The 21,223-nt window shown below is 44.4% G+C and overlaps 1 long non-coding RNA gene across 1 annotated transcript; it reads left to right on the forward strand.

Annotated features, from left to right (window-relative positions):
- The first annotated feature begins 640 nt into the window (after positions 1-640).
- On the forward strand, positions 641-4,524 carry LOC145532872 (uncharacterized). The gene is made up of 2 exons (XR_014073676.1): positions 641-787; positions 1,648-4,524. It is a non-coding gene; the product is annotated as an uncharacterized LOC145532872 (long non-coding RNA).
- Positions 4,525-21,223: the final 16,699 nt, after the last annotated feature.

The raw sequence follows: 21,223 nt of genomic DNA on the forward strand, positions 1-21,223 counted from the left end.
CCATTTTCCCTTGTGTAAAACCTCCAAGCCAACACCCATCCCCCTCAGGGGAGCTATTTTGTTTGCCAAAGAACTTGGACTTGGTAGATGATAAGTCTAGTAGGGTGGGGATGGAAGGCAGGAGGCAGGGCAAGAGAAATACCGTTGTGGGTTTTCTCTGAAAGGGGAGCCCAGGCAAGGGGAGTGGACAGCGATAAGATTAGCAATTGTGTTCTGGAGCCGTAAATCCTGGCTCATTTTACGTATGTTGCCAGAAGCATTAAGTTAATTTTGACAGGAGCCAAAAGAAAGGAGAGAGGCTGCCTCCCGGGGCCAAGTGTGAGAAGAGCTGAGGTCCAGCCTGGGGAGAACCAGCCTTCAGCCCCCTTGGACGCAGCTCATCCTGTCCCTGCTTGAACCCTCCCACTGACAGGAAGTTCACTCACACACGGAGTAAACCGTTCCCACAGGTTTATCTCTGAATGTTCAGAAGATCTTGTCCTCCAAGTGCAAATCTTCCCTGTGGTAGCTTCCTTCAATAATTCAGTGGGTGGTTATATGGAAACATAGTTGCAATATGTTTATTTTGAGTCCAATAAAAATGCTACATTTTCTTGTTAATTTAGATAACATAGTTGTAGAACATTTTGCCTTCCTCTATACATATTAACTGTAGCACCTTTGAAAGATGAGGAGCTACCCCGGGCTCGAGGTCAGGGGCAGCCGAGAGGAGCTACTGCGCGTCCGAGGCCAGGGGCGGCGGCTGCGCTTTTTTGGAGCAGCCATGAAGAGAGACCCCGCGTGCAAGGTAAGAGAAACCCAGGTAAGACGGTGGGCACTGAGAGAAGGGATCAGGGGGCAGACAGGCTGAAACTACAGTCACAGACAACTAACCAATCTGATCACATGGACCACAGCCTTGTCTAACTCAGTGAAAATAAGCCATGCCGTGTGGGGCCACCTAAGACGGACAGGTCATGGTGGAGAGGTCTGACAGAATGTAGTCCACTGGAGAAGGGCATGGCAAACCACTTCAGTATTCTTGCCTTGAGAACCCCATGAACAGTATGAAAAGGCAAAAAGATAGGACACTGAAGGATGAACTCCCCAGGTCGGTAAGTGCCCAATATCCTACTGGAGATCAGTGGAGAAGTAACTCCAGAAAGAATGAAGGGATGGAGCCAAAGCAAAAACAACACCCAGTTGTGAATGGGACTGGTGATAGAAGCAAGATTCAATGCTGTAAAGAGCAATATTGCATAGGAACCTGCAATGTTAGGTCCATGAATCAGGGCAAATTGGGAGTGGTCAAACAGGAGATGACAAGACTGAACATAGACATTCTAGGAATCAGTGAACTAAGTTGGACTGGGATGGGTGAATTTAACTCAGATGACCATTATATCTACTACTGTGGGCAGGAATCCCTTAGAAGAAATGGAGTAGCCATCATAGTCAACAAAAGAGTCTGAAATGCAGTACTTGGATGCAGTCTCAAAAACGACAGAATGATCTCTGTTCGTTTCCAAGGCAAACCATTCAATATCATGGTAATTCAAGCCTATGCCCCGACTAGTAATGCAGAAGAAGCTAAAGTTGAACAGTTCTTTGAAGACCTACAAGACCTTCTAGAACTAACACCCAAAAAAGATATCCTTTTCATTATAGGGGACTGGAATGCAAAAGTAGGAAGTCAAGAAACACCTGGAATAACAGGCAAATTTGGCCTTGGAGTACAGAATGAAGCAGGGCAAAGGCTAATAGAGTTCTGCCAAGAGAACGCACTGGTCATAGCAAACACCCTCTTCCAACAACACAAGAGAAGACTCTACACATGGACATCACCAGATGGTCGACACAGAAATCAGATTGATTATATTCTTTGCAGCCAAAGATGGAGAAGCTCTATACAGTCAGCAAAAACAAGACCAGGAGCGGACTGTGGCTCAGATCATGAACTGCTTATTGCCAAATTCAGACTGAAATTGAAGAAAGTGGAGAAAACCACTAGACCATTCAGGTATGACTTAAATCAAATCCCTTATGACTATTCAGTAGAAGCGAGAAATAGATTTAAAGGACTAGATCTGATAGACAGAATGCCTGATGAACTATGGATGGATGTTCGTGACATTGTACAGGAGACAGGAATCAAGACCATCCCCAAGAAAAAGAAATGCAAAAAAGCAAAATGGCTGTCTGAGGAGGCCTTACAAATAACTGTGAAAAGACTGAAGCAAAATTCAAAGGAGAAAAGGAAAGATATACCCATTTGAATGCAGAGTTCCAAAGAATAGCAAGGAGAGATAAGAAAGCCTTCCTCAGTGATCAATGCAAAGAAATAGAGGAAAACAATAGAATGGGAAAGACTAGAGATCTTTTCAAGAAAATTAGAGATACCAAGGGAACATTTCATGCAAAGATGGGCTCAATAAAGGACAGAAATGGTAGGGACGGACCTAACAGAAGCAGAAGATATTACGAAGAGGTGGCAAGAATACACAGAAGAATTGTACAAAAACGTTCTTCACCACCCAGACAATCACAATGGTGTGATCACTCACATAGAGCCAGACATCCTGAAATGTGAAGTCAAGTGGGCCTTAGGAAGCATCACTACGAACAAAGCTAGTGGAGGTGATGGGATTCCAGTTGAGCTATTTCAAATCCTGAAAGATGATGCTGTGAAAGTGCTGCACTCGATATGCCAGCAAATCTGGAAAACTCGGCAGTGGCCACAGGACTGGAAAAGGTCAGTTTTCATTACAATCCCAAAGAAAGGCAATGCCAAAGAATGCTCAAACTACCACATATTGCACTCATCTCACACGCTAGTAAAGTAATGCTTAAAATTCTCCAAGCCAGGCTTCAGCAATACATGAACCGTGAATTTCCAGATGTTCAAGCTGGTTTTAGAAAAGGCAGAGGAACCAGAGATCAAATTGCCAACATCCGATGGATCATCGAAAAAGCGAGAGTACCAGAAAAACATCTATTTCTGCTTTATTGACTATGCCAAAGCCTTTGACTGCGTGGATCACAATAAACTGTGGAAAATTCTTCAAGAGATGGGAATACCAGACCACCTGACCTGTCTCTTGAGAAACCTGTATGCAGGTCAGGAAGCAACAGTTAGAACTGGACATGGAACAACAGACTGGTCCCAAATAGGAAAAGGAGTACGTCAAGGCTGTGTATTGTCACCTTGCTTATTTAACTTATATGCAGAGTACATCCTGAGAAACACTGGGCTGGAGGAAGCACAAGCTGGAATCAAGATTGCCGGGAGAAATATCAATAACCTCAGATATGCAGATGACACCACCCTTATGGCAGAAAGTGAAGAACTTAAGAGCCTCTTGATGAAAGTGAAAGAGGAGAGTGAAAAAGTTGGCTTAAAGCTCAACATTCAGAAAACTAAGATCATGGCATCTGGTCCCATCACTTCATGGCAAATAGATGGGAAACAGTGGAAACAGTGGCAGATTTTATTTTTCAGGGCTCCAAAATAGCTGCAGATGGTGATTGCAGCCATGAAATTAAAAGATGCTTACTCCTTGGAAGGAAAGTTATGACCAATCTAGACAGCATATTAAAAAGCAGAGACATTACTTATCCAACAAAGGTCCGTCTAGTCAAGGCTATGGTTTTTCCAGTGGTCATGTATGGATGTGAGAGTTGGACTATAAAGAAAGCTGAGCACCGAAGAATTGATGCTTCTGAACTGTAGTGTTGGAGAAGACTCTTGAGAGTCCCTTGGACTGCAAGGGGATCCAACCAGTCTATCCTAAAGGAGATCAGTCCTGGGTGTTCATTGGAAGGACTGATGTTGAAGCTGAAACTCCAATACTTTGGCCACCTGCTGCGAAGAGCTGACTCATTGGAAAAGACCCTGATGCTGGGAAAGATTGAGGGCAGGAGGAGGAGGGGACAACAGAGGATGAGATGGCTGGATGGCATCGCTGACTCAATGGATGTGGGTTTGTGTGGACTCAGGGAGTTGGTGATGGACAGGGAGGCCTGGCATGCGTGGTTCATGGGGTCACAAAGAGTCGGACATGACTGAGTGACTGAACTGAACTGAACTGAACTGAACATCTTTCATTTCTTTTTCCCGTCTCACTGCACTGGATAAGACTGCCAGTAAAATGTTGAATAAAACAGATGCAGTTGGCATCCTTGACTTCCTGATATCAAGAGGAAAAGCTTGCAGTATTTTACCATTAATTGTGGTAGCCACGGACATAATCTTTATCAAAGTATGGAAATTTCCTTCTGTTCATAATGCTGTAGATTATCTTCTTAGTTTTAAAATCATGAATAAATATTAACTTTTTTATCAAATGGTTCTCTGAATGTAGTTTTTGTCCTTTAATCAGTTTATGTGCTGACTTGTATGAATAGATTTTCTATTGTTAAATCAACTTTGTGTTTCTGGGATTAGCCTACTTTTGTAGTATCCTTTTACATAGTGATTTTTGTGGCTAACACTTTATTAAGGATATTTTCATTTATATTTATGAATAAAATTGGCCTGTGACTTTCTTTTCTTGCTGTATCTTTGTGCTGTTTTGGTCTGTGGGTTATGTTAATCTCATAAAATGAATTGGGGATTATATTACTCTTTTTCTAGTCTCCAGAAAACTAAAATTGTTTCTTTCTTGAATGTTGGATAGAATATGCCAGTGATGACTTGAAGTTTTCTTAATGAAAAGAATTCTCAGGGCTCTTAATTGTTAGAGGATTCTCTAGGGTTTCTATTTTGTCTTGCGCCGAAGTTGGTATAAGGTACCTTTCTAAGTTGTCCATTTCATTTAAATTTTCAAATGTATTGATCAGAGTTGTTCAGAGTACCCTATTTTTTCCTTTATGTTGGCAACATCTGTAGTGATGTTCCACTTTTTATTCCTAATATTGTTTTTCTGGTGCCAGTTCTGCTTTTCTCTAGACTAATTTCATTCAGGGGTTTTTCAATTTTTCTGTATTTCCAAAGAACCATCTTGTAGCTCTGCTTTAATCTTTGCTTTCTTATTTTATTTTCTGTTCTTGCCTTTATTATTTAATTCTTCCTACTTTTATTGGATTTGTCTTGACATTCTTTTTATAACTTCTTCGGGTGGATGTTTATTTTTATCAGTTTTCAGCTTCTTGTCTTTTCTGACATGTGTCTAAGACTATAAATTTCCCTTATATGTACAATTTACCTACACTTACAAATTTTGATATGATTTTTCTTTATTATCAATTAATTCAAAATATTTTCTAGCTTTCTTTATTAGTTCTTCAACTCATGGATTATTTCGAAGTGTATTTTTAAAAAAAATTTTCCCCCATTAATTTATTGGCTGCACTACACAGCATGTGGGATCTTAGTTCCCTGACCATGGATCGACTCCATTCCCCCTGCATTGGAAGCTTGGAGTCTTAACCACTGGACCACCAGCGAAGTCCCTAGAAGTGATTTTAAGTTCTTAGAATATGGAAATTTCTAATGCTCTCTTATTATTGATTTATACCTTAGTCATAAGAAATAACTAGTTAAATAATATGCTCTATTTTAGTTCTTTGAAATTTAGTGACACTGACTTTGTAGCCCAAGTTATAGTCAGATTTTGTAAATTGTCTTTTGTGTTTGAAAATAAGTCATTGGATGCAGAATTATATGTGTCTATTAGGTCAAGTTTGTTCGTTGTTTTGTTTAAATTCTCTGAGTAGAGACTATAAATGCTCTTTCCTACCTGGTTTTCCTCTTTTTTCTGGGGTCATAGGCAAACTACACTTCCCAGTACCCTTAGAGATGGAAGAGAACATGTGACCAGTTCTAGCAAAAGATGTGAATGCAAGATACGTGTAACTTCTGGGCTAAGGGATTTAAGAGTCAGTGGGCTACAGTCTATTCGGTCTCAAAGAGTCAGACGCAACTGATCAACTGAGCACGTGTGCACATGCCTCCTCCACATTTTTTCCTTAGAAGCATCCGTGGGATTTGGGGTGCCTTCTATGGTTTCCTGTACCATGCAGATATTTGGATCACACTGCTTCCTTCTTCTGTTCCCCATCTGGATTGCAAATCCTCACCTATCCCTCTCCATCCTCCACTCCTGGAGACAAGTCTCATTTCCTTTCAAAACCTTTCGCTGGATAGTTACGATGGAAACTAAAGCCATCTTCATCATTTAATCATTTTCTGTTTGCTCAACAAAAAAAACTACTAACTGCTAGGCTGTTCCTATGGAGGATACAACGATGCCTCAATCTGCTGTTGAGAAGCTGTATCCTGGGAGAAGGCTGATGTGAGAAAAAGGGAATGTAGGGCTTCCTTAGTGGTCCAGTGGTTAGGAATCCACCTGCCAATGCAGGAGACATGGGTTCAACCCCTGGTCCAGGAAGATCCTACATGCTGTGGGGCAACTAAGCCTGTGTGCTGCAACTACTGAGGCCGTGCTCTAGAGCCCGTGCTCGGCAACAGCAGAAGCTACACAATTGAGAATCCCAAGCACTGCAAGCAAGACCAGCCTCCACTCACTGCAACTAGAGAAAGCCCACACATAGCAACAAAGACCCAACACAGACAAAAATCAATACATAATATATTATTAATATTAATAAATAATATATATTTTAAAATATACTATATTATTTGTTTCTTTTTGGCTGTGCCGAGTCTTCGTTGTGCACCGGCTTTTCTCTGGTTGCAGGGAGCAGGGGCTCCTCTCTAGTTGCAGTGCACCAGCTTCTCATTTCAGTGACTTCTCTTGTTGCAGCGCACAGGCTCTAGACCTGAGGGCTCAGTAGTTGTGTCTCTTAAGCTCTAGAGGACAGGCTCAGTAGTTGTGACAGGCGAACTTAGTTGCTCCAGGGCATCTGGGATCCTTCCAGATCAGGGGTCCAACCGTTGTCTCCTGCATTGGCAGACAAATTCTTTACCACTGAGCCACCAAGGAAGCCCAATAAGTAAAATATTTATTTAAAGAAAGAAAAAGGAAATGTAGAATGAATTCTACATACCTTCCTTGAATGCCTTTTGGGTGCCTGTCACATAGCTGGGTTCTGAGTACACAAAAGGGAACAAGATGTAATCTCCTCCCTCCAAAATTTCACAGCAGAGTAACAGAGATGAAATCAGATCTTAAATAATCCTGTGAAATGTAATAAGTGCCAGACACATGATAGATGCCTTATAAATCATCCATGAGTGAACGATGTGAATTAACATGGGAGTTCAGAAGAGAGAGAAATTACTTCTAATGGAAATAGATCAAGGAGATCTTTGCAATGGCATTCGAGTTGGGCCTTAGAATCAGTTGTTTTGGGGGCATTCAGAGAACTAGCAGAAGGTAGGGACAATCTAGGTATGGGAAGAGTATGAAAAAAGGAATGAAGTACGCTTTTATTTTTAAACAGCTTTATTGAGATATAGTTTACATACCATAAGCTTTATCTATCTATAGTGTACAATTCAATGGTTTTACTTGTATTGAAGAGCTGGGCAACCATCATAATATAACTTTAGAACAATGTCCATCATCTCCCAGAGAAAACACTCATTTGCAGTCATTTCCTATGCTCTCGAGCCCACCTCCACCCTCTCATCCCTGACTCTAGGCAACTAATAATCTATTTTCTATTTGTCTATTCTGGACACATCATGTAAAATAGAATCATAGTATATGTGGTCTTTTCATTTAGGATAGTGTTTCCAGATTTCATTCATGCTGTGGTATGTATCAGTACTTTATTCCTTTTTATTGCTGGATAATATTCCATCGTACAGATGTACCACATTTTATTTACCCATTCATGAGTTGGTGGACATTTAGGTTTTTTCTACTTGTTGTCGGGGGGCAGTTGTGTATACTCTTAAGCTACTATGAATAATGCTGCTATGAGTTTTCATGTTCGGCTTTTTGTGTGGACGTATGTTTTTTTATTTTTTTTCCTAACTCCAGTAGGAGTAAAATTAATGAATCAAATGGTAACTCTATGTTTAACCTTTTGAGGAAGTGTCAAACTGTTCTTTCAAAACAGCTGCACCGTTTCATGTTTCCAGCAGTGATGTAGGAGGGTTCCAGCTTCTCCACATCCTACCCATACTTGTTATTATCTGCTTACTGAGCATAGCCATCTGGTTACTATGAAGTGGTGAGTCTTTGTGGTTTTAATTTTCGTTTCTTAATGTCTAATAATGTTGAACATCCTTTCATTTGCTTATTAGCATCTGTATCTATTTTGGAGAAATGTCTTTCCAAGTCCTTTGTCTCTTTTAAAATTAGATTATTTTCTTTTTCATTATTGAGTTGTAAGAGTTATTTATGTATTTTGGATACTAGTCTCTTATCAGATAGATGATTCCAAATATATTCCCCACCCTATGTGTTGTCTTTTCACTTCTGGATGGTATCCTTTGAAACACAGAAGTTTTAAATGTTTGTGAAGTCCAATTTACCAATCTTCTCTTTTACCACTTATGCTTTTGGCGTTGTATCAATTGTTCCATTTTTTAACCTGGGTGCTGGTTTCATGGGTGGGTTCAGTTTATGATTTGTGGACTTTTCTGCACATGTACACAAGACTTCAATAGACAGGTTTGTTTTTTTTTTAAGGGGGTGATAATAAGTGCAGCTTCCTCCCCTGGGTCATTGCGGCGACTGAATGGATGAATGCATACACGGTATCTGGCACCCCTTAGTGCTAATACACAGTAGCTGTTAACTGTTGTTAAAAATCAGTCTCTGCCCCTGATGGAATGAATGATCTTGGCCCCAAGTTACTTCACCTCATCAGACCTCAATTTCCTCATCTGTAAAATGGGTAGCGCTGTGTGTATGCCCAGTCGCTCAGTCATACCTGACTCTTTGCAACCCCATGGACTGCAGCCCACCAGGCTCCTCTGTCCATGGAATTCTTAGCCAAGAATATTCCTTGATGATCTCCTTAATGCTTTAGGAAGCTCCCTCCAGCCACCAGAATGGCTAAAACACAAAGCAAAAGAAAATAATTTGAGTTGTCAGTGAAGATAGTGAACAATAACTACTTTCCTATGGGTTGCCATTTCCTACCCTAAGGGATCCTCCCAAACCAGGGATCGAACCCAAGTCTCTTACGTCTCCTGCATTAGCAGGTGGATTCTTTACCGTTGAGGCACCCGGGAAGCCTGTAAAATGGGTTAGTACCACCCATTTCACCAGGGCCACAAGGTTTCTCAAGGAGACAAGGTACATCATCAAGCTTCAAGTCTGCCTCTGCTGTGAAGGCAAAGCTCTCTGAACTTCATTTGTCTGTGTGTTTAAGCCAGAGACCTGTTGTTTATCAATCAGTTTAAAATGAGGCAATTTTAAACCAACGAGGATCTTTTGCTCCATTGTGCTTTTTCTTTTTTTAGTTACTCATGAAATGAAAATGAAACACTATTCCCAAGTGTTTTCTTCCCTTCCCAAGAAAGCCCTCCTCATTCTTTTTTTTTTTTCTTTCTTTTTTTAAGTTACTCATGACATGAAAATGAAACACTATTCCCAAGAAAAGTGTTTTCTCCCCTTCCCAAGAAAGGTCTCACAAAAGTTTGGGTCAATGAAACAGGGAAGTTAAAAAAAAAAACAGTCGTGACCGAGGAGAGACAAATTTTCAGCTCTATGAGCATCTGGGTGGCTGCCAAGAGCTGGCTGTGGGCCCCTCAGAGTTTCCATGAGCAGAACTGGCCGGGCCTGGGAAGGAGTGAAGGAGGAGCTGGCTGACAGAGAGCTGGCTTCCAGGTGGAGCTGGGGTGCCAGGCTTGGGCAGGGCTGGAGCTTGAGCCTGGCCGGGCAGAGGCCAGGGAAGTTCACTGCAGAATGGTCAGAGACCAGCCCTCCTCTCCTCTTCAAGCCCCTACCCTGGCTGCCCCTGTCCTAACCCGAACAATCCTTCCCACCTTTCCCTCCCCCCACCTTCCAAGCCTGTCTTGCCCTTGAGTTGCTGCCCAGGAAGACTTCTCTGCCCTCCCCCAAGCCTCCCCACTTTCTCCCTGGGGTGGCTGGAGAGAGCTTCCTAAAGCATCAAGGAGACCATATCACCTGCTACTCACCACCCTCCAGTGAGAACCACTGCATGGTAATACAGTTAATAAGTTCCAAATCCTTCTCTGGTCTCGAGGTCAAGTCAAGGTTTCGAGGGGCTTGAAACTTATACCTTGGAGGGGGTTGTTCGTTAAAGCACAACATGCATAAAAGACATACATCATAAGCGTATGTCTGGATGGTTGTTCAGTTGCTAAGTCATGTCTGACTCTTTGTGACCCCATGAACTGCAGCATGCCAGGCTTCCTTGTCCTTCACTATCTCCCAGAGTTTGCTCAAATTCATGTCCACTGAGTCGGTGATGCCATCCAACTATCTCATCCTCTGCTGCCTGCTTTCTCCTCTTGCTCTCAATCTTATCAGCATCAGGGTCTTTTCCAGTGAGTCAGCTCTTCGCTTCAGGTGGCCAAAGCACTGGGGCTTCAGCTTCAGCACCAGTCCTTCCAATGAATATTCAGGGTTGATGTTCTTCAGGATTGACTGGCTTGATCTCCTTGCTGTCCATTCCCCTGAATTGAACACATCTATGTAAACTGGCCCCCAGCTCAAGAATCAACCCACCACGAGCACTCCAGACGCCTCCCAGATACCCCTTCTCCTGCTTTGGCAGGCAGATTCTTTAACACAGAGCCACCTGGGAAGCCTTCCAGCTACAACCATTCCCTATCTGCGTTCCCTATCTGACTTCTCACATTCTCACATCATAGCTGAGTTTCGCCTGGGGTTGAACTTCACACAAATAAAATCATTCCATGTGTACCGTGTGTCTGGCATCTTTCCTTAACGTGCCTGTGAGATTCAACTAAATTGTTGCACATAGGTGTTCTTATTTTTTCTCATTCATTCCTGTAATATTACTTTGAATGACTATACCAGTTTATATGGGGCTTCCCTTTTGGCAGAGTGGTAAAGAATCGCCTGCCAACGCAAGAGACGCAAGAGTTTCAGGTTCAATCCTTGGGTTGGGAAGATCCCCTGGAGGGGAAAATGACAACTCACTCCAGTATTCTTGCCTGGAAAATTCCACAGGCAGAGGAACCTGGCAGGCTACAGTCCGGTTCAGTTCAGTTCAGTTCAGTCGCTCAGTCATGTCCGACTCTTTGCGACCCCATGAATTGCAGCACGCCAGGCCTCTCTGTCCATCACCAACTCCCGGAGTCCACCCAAACCCATGTCCATCGAGTCAGTGATGCCATCCAACCATCTCATCCTCTGTCATCCTCTTCTCCTCCTGCCCCCAATCCTACCCAGCATTAGGGTCTTTTCCAATGAGTCAGCTCTTCGCATGAGATGGCCAAAGTATTGGAGTTTCAGCTTCAACATCAGACCTTCCAATGAACACCCAGGATTGATCTCCTTTAGGATGGATTGATTGGATCTCCTTGCAGTCCAAGGGACTCTCAAGAGTCTTCTCCAACACCACAGTTCAAAAGCATCAATTCTGCGGCGCTCAGCTTTCTTCACTGTCCAACTCTCATATCCATACATGACCACTGGAAAAACCATAGCCTTGACTAGACGGACTTTTGTTGGCAAAGTAATGTCTCTGCTTTTAATTATGCTATCTAGGTTGGCCATAACCTTCCTTCCAAGGAGTAAGCATCTTTTAATTTCATAGCTGCAATCACCATCAGCAGTGATTTTGGAGCCCCAAAAAATAAAGTCTGACACTATTTCCACTGTTTCCCCATCTATTTCCCATGAAGTGATGGGACCAGATGCCATGATCTTAGTTTTCTGAACTTTGATCTTTAAGCCAACTTTTTCACTCTACTCTTTCACTTTCATCAAGAGACTCTTTAGTTCTTCTTCACTTTCTGCCATAAGGGTGGTGTCATCCGCATATCTGAGGTTATTGATATTTCTCCCGGCAATCTTGATTCCAGCTTGTGTTTCTTCCAGCCCAGCATTTCTCATGATGTACTCTGCATATAAGTTAAATAAGCAGGGTGACAATATACAGCCTTGACGTACTCCTTTTCCTATTTGGAACCAGTCTGTTGTTTCATGTCCAGTTCTAACTGTTGCTTCCTGACCTGCATACAGGTTTCTCAAGAGACAGGTCAGGTGGTCTGGTATTCCCATCTCTTGAAGAATTTTCCACAGTTTATTGTGATCCACACAGTCAAAGGCTTTGGCATAGTCAATAAAGCAGAAATAGATGTTTTTCTGGAACTCTCTTGCTTTCTCGATGATCCAGGGATATTGGCAATTTGATCTCTGGTTCCTCTGCCTTTTCTAAAACCAGCTTGAACATCTGGAAGTTCACGGTTCACGTATTGCTGAAGCCTGGCTTGGAGAATTTTGAGCATTACTTTACATGGCTACAGTCCATGAGGTCACAAAGAGTCGGACATGACTGATCAATTGAGCACAACACAGCACCAGTTTATATAATCATTCTGCTAGCGTTGGACTTTTAGGCTGCTTTCAGCTTTGGGATATTATAGGGGGAAAAAAGTTTGCTAGAAACATTCTTGCACATGTCTTTCAGAGAATATATGGACTTATTTTCTGTTGGGTAAACATCCATGAGAGGAATTACTGCCTCATAAAGATAAATGATCGTACATTTAGAAGATATGGCAAATAGTTATCCAAAGTGGTCATACCTATTTACACTCCCCTCACGGTCACATAGGGAAGTACTTCTTGGTCCATATCTCCACCGACAATTCCAATTTTTTCTCTTTTGCTTTGCATTTTGGCCATTCTGGGGAGAAGGTTGTGCTATCACATTGTACATTGAGTTTTAATTCAGAGGGAGAATCATCTTTAACAAAAAGAATAGAAGATCAAATTACAAATATAAAATTGAGTACAGAAGTGATTATTTATGAAGAATGTGAAAAGACATCATAACAAATTGCTGGAGACTCGCAAGTTTCTGACTCCCTCCTTCTGAGCATTTTTTGAGGCTCTTTCCCAGAAATGTTTATATTGAAATGCTTTCTGATAGCAACCTGGCTCCCCTCCCTGCCTGGAACACTCCACAGCTGCCTGTGGTCCTTGTGTGAGCAGGGCCCCACACAAGTGAGGGTCCCAGAACCTACAGCATCAGCTTTCTGGAAAATGGCCTCTGCACCCACCTGCCCCCAACTCTTCCCTGGCCTGGCTCCTCCTTTCCAGGGTCTCAGCTTCCATATCAGCTTCTCAGAAGGCCTTCCCTGCCCTCCTGGTTGAAGAAGACCCTCTCATTTTGTAGGTGTACAACACAAGACAGATGACAATACAGTAGGAGGTTAGGATCAGTTGCTGTGGACCCAGCCTGCCTGGTGGGCACCCTGGCTTCCTTGTTTTCTAGCTGTGTGACCTTGGATACATCACATAACCTCTCTGGGCCTCAGTTTCCTTGTGGTAAAATGGGGACAGTAAGGCTAGCTCCCTCCTGGCAGGGTGTTGAGAAGACCCAAGAAGTTAATGCATGTGATGTATTTACTTTTTAAAATATTTATTTATTTATTTTGGCTATGCTGGGCCTTCGTTGCTGCACAGGCTTTTCTCTGGTTGCAGAGAGTGGGGGTTACTCTCTAGTTGCAGTACATGGGCTTCTCACTGTGGTGACTTCTCTTGTTGCAGGGCATGGCCTCCAGGCACTCAGGCTTCAGTAGTTGCAGCTCATGGGCTCAATAGTTGCAGCCCCCTGGGCTCTAGAGCACAGGCTCAAGAGTTGTGGCACGTGAGCTTAGTTGCTCTGCAGCAAGTGGGATCTTCCTGGATCAGGGATCGAACTTGGGTCTCCCGCATTGGCAGGCAGATTCTTTACCACTAAGCCACCAGGGAAGCCCCATATAATGCCTTTAAAAGGGTGCTTGGCACCCTTGCTCTTACGATTGTACCAGTGGCTCCATTATTCTGAGCCCTAGTCTTTTTTTCTGACACATCTCATTTCACTCTGGTCATCTGCGTGAGTGCTCTGTAGGACAGGACCTCCACTGTATCCCCAGTGCGTAACTCAGTACCTGGCCCACAGTGGAGGCAAAAAAAGAGGGTGTTGAATAAATGAATCTCCTCTGTGTATCTCACATCTGTTCAGATGAGTCCAAGACAGTCACACCCTGGTCCAGGCCACCCCCATCCCTTCCTGCTGACCCTGGAACTAGTTAGAGAAATGGTACCTTGATCTTGCCTTTCTCAGATGTGGCTGGAGTTCCTGTTGGCTTCCACAGATACAACCCTTTACAGTTTATAAGGTCTGTTCCATCATAGTCACATCCCTGGTGGGGAGTAACAGGACAGTAACTGGGAGTTTCAGTGTGACAAAGCCCTGGAGAGGGAAAGTGGTTTCCTCAAAGTCACACAGCAAGAGAGAGGGGAGATGGGACACAGGCCCGGGACTCCCAGGGAGGGGCTGCCCATCCTTCTCAGGGTCTCTCTCATCCCTTCCGGAGAGCGCCTCAGGCTGAGCACATAATAGGCATATTTTCATATCATGTTTTCATGACAAATGGAAAGAGAAAAGTCCGTGGCTGCAGCCTTGGCTCTGGGACCGTGGACCTGCCACTGCCTACCCACACTTGTTTCCCCGTCTCTAAATGGGCTTCACTCACCAAGTGAAGGCAGATCCCGGTCTCACCTGGTCTGGTTGGCATTTCTCCTGTCTGTCTGTCTATTCCAGATGACTTTGGAATGAGCTGACATGGAGTTGGGCTTCCCTGGTGGCTCAGATGGTAAAGAAACCACCTGCGATTTGGGAGACCTGAGTTCTATCCCTGGGTTGGGAAGATCTCCTGGAGGAGGGCATGGCAACCCACTCCGGTATTCTTGCCTGGAGAATCCCATGGACAGAGGAGACTGGCAGGCTACAGTTCATGGGGTCACAAAGAGTCAGACATGACTGGTCAACTAAGTGCAGTACAGACATGGAGTTGCGAAGTGATGAAGTGCTTGAAGAGAAACTGGGATAACTACCTGTACCTCTGGTACCCTTGGGCAGTGGCCAAGAGCAAGGTTTGGGAAAATGTCCCTTCTGCCATTTTTCTTTCTATTTTTTTGACTGTGCTGTGTGACATGCAGGATCCTAGTTCCCCCACCAGGGATCAAACCTGTGCCTCATGCAATGGAAGCTCAGAGTCTTAATCACTGGACCTCTGGGGAAGTCTCTCTTCTGCCATTTTAAAAGGAGTACAAAGATCTCGATGAACTATTACAAGTTTGCTTGCCCCCAGGTGACTCCCGTGTTCCACAGGCTCGGCAGGGAACCGACGTGGTCATGAACATCATGGCCACATTAGTGGTGTCTCCGTACTTCTCTGTTGCTACCCTCATCTCTCCCCTGTGACAGCTGGGCTACCTAAGGCCCAGAGAAGGGAAGAGGTTTACCCAAGGTCACCAACACATCCAGGCAGACCTCCCGAATCCAAATCAAGTCAGATTCTGGGGCTCAGCTTTTTTTTTCCCCTGTTCATTATTAATTATTTATAAGCAGCTTTATTGAGACCTAGTGCACATACCTTGCAACTCACCCTTGTAATGTATATAACTCAGTAACTTGTAGTACAAAATTGTGCATCTATCACACAATCAATTTGAGAACATTTTCATTACCCTAGAAATCATTACCCTCCATGATTTTTAGCTGTCACCCCCTCCCAGTCAGCCTTCCAGCTTCCCAGCCCCAGACAATCACTAATCTACTTTGTCTTCATATAGTCACCTCTTCTGGACATTTCCTATAAATGAACTTATGCAATATGTGGTCTTTTGTGATTGGCTTCTTTTCATTGAATGTAATGTTTTCAAGGTCCACCTATGGTGGAACATGTATCAGTACTTCATTCCTTTTTTCTTGCCAAATAATATTCCATTGTATGGATATGCCACATTTTATTTAACCATTCATCAGGCATTTGGTTTGTTTCCACTTTTTGGCTATTATGAAGAATGCTGCTGTAAACATTTACAGACAACTTTTTGTGTGGTTATATACTCTCAGTTCTTTCGGGTTTATACCTAGGAGTGGAAATAATGGATCATATGGTAACTATGTCTATGACTCCAGCCTTTCAACACTGGCTTTCTCAGACCTTGAGGGGTGCTTATGTGGGGAAACTTGCTACTCCCAGTGGCCAGAGTCTATGGATCAAGTCTCCACCCCACTTTGGACTTAATTTTAGAACCTTCAAGTAAATATTAATACAATATTTTTTGAACTAGACACATTTTCACAGGCTGAATGTACTTGTTTACCCAGCACACAGATGAAGACAGTCAAAGCCATCTCCATGCTCCCAAACCCACCTTGTGCTTCTGCTGACTCTCTCCTCTGCCAGGGAAAACAGGACCCCGATTTCTAAACACCATGGATGAGTTCATGACCTTCATCCAAGTGGAATTATGTGGAAAATGGTCTTTCGTGTTTGCGTCTGTTGCTCAACTTCAGGTCATTACAGATCCTGTGTTCTCGAGGCTGTGTGTGTGTGTGCATGCTAAGTCCCTTCAGTCGTGTTCACCTCTTTGTGACCCTGTGGACTGTAGCCCACCACACTCCTCTTTCCATTGGATTCTCCAGGCAAGAATACTGGAATGGGTTTCCATGCCCTCCTCCAGGGGATCTTCCCAACCCAGGGATTGAATCTGCGTCTCTTATGTCTCCTGCATTGGCAGGTGGGTTCTTTACCACTAGTGCCACCTGGGAAGCCCCTCTCAAAGCTGTACACTCCATCATTTTTGTCATCCCTTCTCCTTTTTATGGAACCCTTTGGACTTTGCCTCTTGAAACAAAACATAAGGCTTCACAGACTTGCAGATACGTGTCTCTGTGTATGTGCTCAGGTCTGTTGGTGAGGGAGGTAGGGAGGCTGGGAAAGCGTATGTTCTGACCTGGTCCTGGCTCCATGCTTGTGTTTCTAGGAGGTCCCTCTTGGCCCTGCCACTTACGCCTCACCTCTCGGATTCTGTCATATTTCTGTTATTCTGGGCTTGCCGTGAGGCTAGGGGGTGAGCTGGCAGACATCCCAAGTAAACAAAAGCAGCTGGGAAGGAGAGGGACTTTTGGAAGCGGAAAGGAAAGGAAAGGGAAGTCGCTCAGTCGTGTCCGACTCTTTGCGACCCCGTGGACTGTAGCCTACCAGGCTCCTCCGTCCATGGGATTCTCCAGGCAAGAATACTGGAGTGGTTTGCCATTTCCTTCTCCATTGGAAGCGGAAAGATGGACCCAATCAGACACCCCACTCCACGAGGGCTGTGGTGGAGATTTCTGCTCACATACTCTGGCACATGGTGGAAAAGGAGGGTCCCAGTGGAAACTGGGCCTTCTCTGGGCTAGACCAGGCACTGGGATGGGGGTGCAGGGCAGACTGCCTGGGTTCTAATCCCCACTCTGTACCTAACCGACTGTGTGACTGTCAAATCTGTAAAATGGGGGAACACTGGGTAAGAATATTTGAGGAGTGACTAGCTCACTGGGTGAAAAGTTTCCTGACCTGGAGGAAAGTTGGCTGTTAGGTTAGAATGTGCCAGGAGCCAGCTAAATGTTTTGTGTGCAGCATTCTACTGAACGTGTGCACCAGTCATGAAAGAAGACCCCAAGTCACGCCCATTCAACAGATGAGGAGGCAGAGGCACAGAGAGGTTGAGAACCTGCCTGAAGCCACACTGTGAACCCGTGGCAGCACCAGGATTTGAGCCCAGGCCTGTTTGGTCCAGAATCCAGGCCCTTGACAATTTCACTTATAAGCTGAGCTTGGGTAGGGGCCCAGTAGTCTTGAGCTCCAATAGGGCAGTGACTAGCACTGTCCTGTAGGGCCCCAGACTCAACCCTCAGCTCAGGCTTGGGGAAGAGGATCTCAGGCTCATTTTTCCTGTCTATAAAATGGGCCTACATGACCCACAAAGCCTTCCTCCTTCCTGGGTTCCCAGTTAGTGAGCTCTTGGGTTGGGACAAGCCTATTGGGAGGTCCGAATCTGCCAGGGCACTGGCAGACCTGGCCAGGGAGGCCCTGTCTCTTTTTAGAAGGGGAGGAGTCAAGCCTGGGAGCTAGAGTTGGCACTATTGAGTTCACTTAGGGGCCCCCTCCTGGGAGGTGTGCCCCGACTCTGCTCTTGGAGTGCTCCAGAGCATGAGCTAGGTGCACAAACAGCTGGTCCTAAGCTAGACTGAGCATATAATTGTAAAGGGCTCTCTATCATATACTAAGTGGAACCAGAGCTTGAAGCAGTTGGCTGCAGTCCAGGAAGGCTTCCCAGAGGAGGTGTCTTTGGAGTAGAGTTTTGAAAGCTGAGTAAGAGTTACATAGGTGGAGATGAAGGGACAGGTTTTCTTAAAGAGAGAGCAGCAATACGTATCAGCTACTCAACTCCCTCCCCTGCCCCCACCCTTGCCTAGCCATCTCTGTTTTTCAGGGGCTGGAAGCCTAAAAATGATAACTACCAGAGCCCCTTGCCAGCCAGTTTCTGGTGAGGATCTGCCAGCGGGGAGAAGGCAGGAGGATGAGAGATACCAGTCTGCCTCTGGCTGCTGCCAGCACTGACTTCAGCAGTATTTGTAGATTCAGCAGCTCTGTTGGTTCCAGGGCTGTAGTGACAGCGCCTCCAGCAGCTGGGTGGTGCGGACCGGCTCTTGGGCTGCTGAGCATCCTGGATAGTAGACTCCTGATTTCTGGGTACCACTCCTTCTACTCTGCTCTTCCAGCACCTCAGATGCCTTGGGAGTCCATTTCCCTTATAAACTTCCTCCCCACCTGAAATAATGGTTCTGTTTTCTTGCTGGGCATTAATTGATAAAATGCTCAGGCCATCTAGACCAGACCCAGGTGCAATTTAAAATTTTTATTTTATTTATTTATTGGCTGTGCTGTGTCTTCATTGCTGTGCAGGCTTTTCTCTAGTTGTGGAGAGCGGAGGCTACTGTCTAGTTGCAGGGCTCAGGCTTTTCACGGCGGTGGCTTCTCTTGTTGTGGAGCACAGGCTCTAGGGATCGTGTGCTTCAGAAGCTGCAGTTCCTGGGCTCTAGAGCATAGGCTTAATAGTTCTGGGGTACAGGCTTAGTTGCTTGGATCTCACAGCATGTGGGATCTTCCCAAAGCCGATCAAACCTGTGTTTCCTGCACTGGCAGGCAGATTCCTTACCACTAAGTCACCAGGGACGCCCCAGGTATAATTCTTTAGGAACAGAAAGATTCAGCACCCTGAAAAATGTAATAACACACTTTGAGTTTTTTACTTGCATGTCAGGTGTTTCAACATGAGTTCCCTGAAGGCAGAGACTGTCTCCCAGCCTCTGCTCAATCAACAAACATTGATGAGTGCTTCATCGGTGTGGAATGAGATGAACGACTGGGTCCCTGCACTCCGGGAAATAGTCTAAACCGGGCACCATCCATCTGAAACTGAGTCCCCTGAAACTGAGTTCCCCTGATGAGTTTATGATTAATGTCTCTATTCAAAACTTTATTCCCTTTCTTGTCCCACCTCTGTTCCCCTAAAGATTGAGGAGTGTCAAGGAATAGGGGGACCATACCAAGCAAGACCTTGTGGGGATTTCCCAGGTACAAAAGTCCCTCTGTGTCCCTTGTTTCTTGTTAGTAAAAAAAAAGAAAAAAAAGAGGGTGTGGGGGGAGGCTTTAGTCTTCTAGACCTTCCTTAAATTCCAAGGAGCAGATGCAAGCAGTTAACAATGAGGACTATAAAATTACAGGCTTCCTAATTCCTCCTGAAGGGATATAGATAACAATCTGGTGCATATCTTTGAGTTGCTCAGTAGAGACGAAGACCATCCCCCGCCGCCCCCCCCCCACCCCGCCCAGGTGGAGAATGACGGCTATGTGCTACAAGCACGTACTCTAGACTAGTTAGAACCAGAAGGTTGAGATTCCTAAAACATCCCATTACCCACCCCCCACCAACCAATCAGAAGAAGGTCCACCAGCTGATCATGCATCCTATGACCCTCTCCCCTTACACTGTATTTAAAACCCTTCCCTGAGAGCCAACGGGGAGTTCAGGTCTTTGCAGCATGAGCTGCCTGTTCTCCTTGCTTGAAAAGAAAGTGAAAGTGTTAGTTGCTCAGTCATGTCCGACTCTTTGCAACCCCATGGACTGTAGCCTGCCAGGCTCCTCTGTCCATGGGGATTCTCCAGGCAATACTGGAGTGGGTTGCCATTCCCTTCTCCAGGGGATCTTCTCAACCCAGGGATTGAACCCAGGTCTCCTGCATGGCAGGCAGATTCTTTACCATGGAGCTATCAGGAAGCTCAAAGCACACTGTTGGCAGTGGCATTTGGCAAATAAAACCTTACTTTGCTGCAAACACATGCTGTCAACGTTTGGCTTTCTGTGCGGCAGGCACATGAGCCCTTGCTCAGTAACACAGTGTGGTAGCCAGTAGCCACCAGAGGCCACAGAGCACTTGAAATGCAGCTAGTCCTAATTGAAATGGGCTGTCAGTGTAAAATACACACCACATTCCAAAGACTTTGTATGAAAAGAAGAATGTAAGATACCTCACTCATAATTTTTATGTTGATTATGTGTTGCAATAACAATGTTTATTATACATGTTTATTAAACACAGTATGTTTCAGACATATTAGGTTCAACAAAATGCATTACTAAAAGGTATTTTACCTGGTTCTTTTTTTAATAGGGCCACTAGAAAAATTTAAATTACATATATGGCTTGTATTTGTGGCTCACATTATATTTCTACTGAACAACACAGGTCTTAGGGGAACTGAGTTGAAACACATCAATTGACCAATTCAGCATTTATTAGGGTCTGTTTAAGAGATACTTGGTCCCCACCCTTGAGGACTTCAGACAGGAAGTGGGGGACAGGTATATCAATATGGAACTAAAAGTCACTGTGATAAATGTTTGAGTTGGTCCATGTTCCAGGGTTCTGAGAAGAAATCTGGGTAGACTTCACAGAAGAGGTGACTTTAATGTGAAGCATTATAAATTGAATAGGAGTTCATTAGCTGAGTAAGGAAAAAAGAGGGGCACTCCAAGGTAAGAGGTTGAAAGTGCATGGGATGTTAGAAGAGAAACAGGCACTTCATTCTAATCTGAACATGGCTGTTTGGAGATAGGATTGGAGATGGAGCTAGACAGTTGTAGAGCCTTGAATGCTGGTTAAATATAGATCTGAGGGAGGCACTGAAGCTAGGGAAAGGCTCTTAGCATGAAGTGGCTTGTCCAGATGCTAAATGAGCTCACGCACTCACTCTCCTCAAAAGCATGACCAGACCTTG

This window comes from Giraffa tippelskirchi, chromosome 13 (assembly GCF_054371585.1).
Source record: "Giraffa tippelskirchi isolate mGirTip1 chromosome 13, T2T-mGirTip1v1.2.pri, whole genome shotgun sequence".
Classification (NCBI taxonomy): domain Eukaryota; kingdom Metazoa; phylum Chordata; class Mammalia; order Artiodactyla; family Giraffidae; genus Giraffa; species Giraffa tippelskirchi.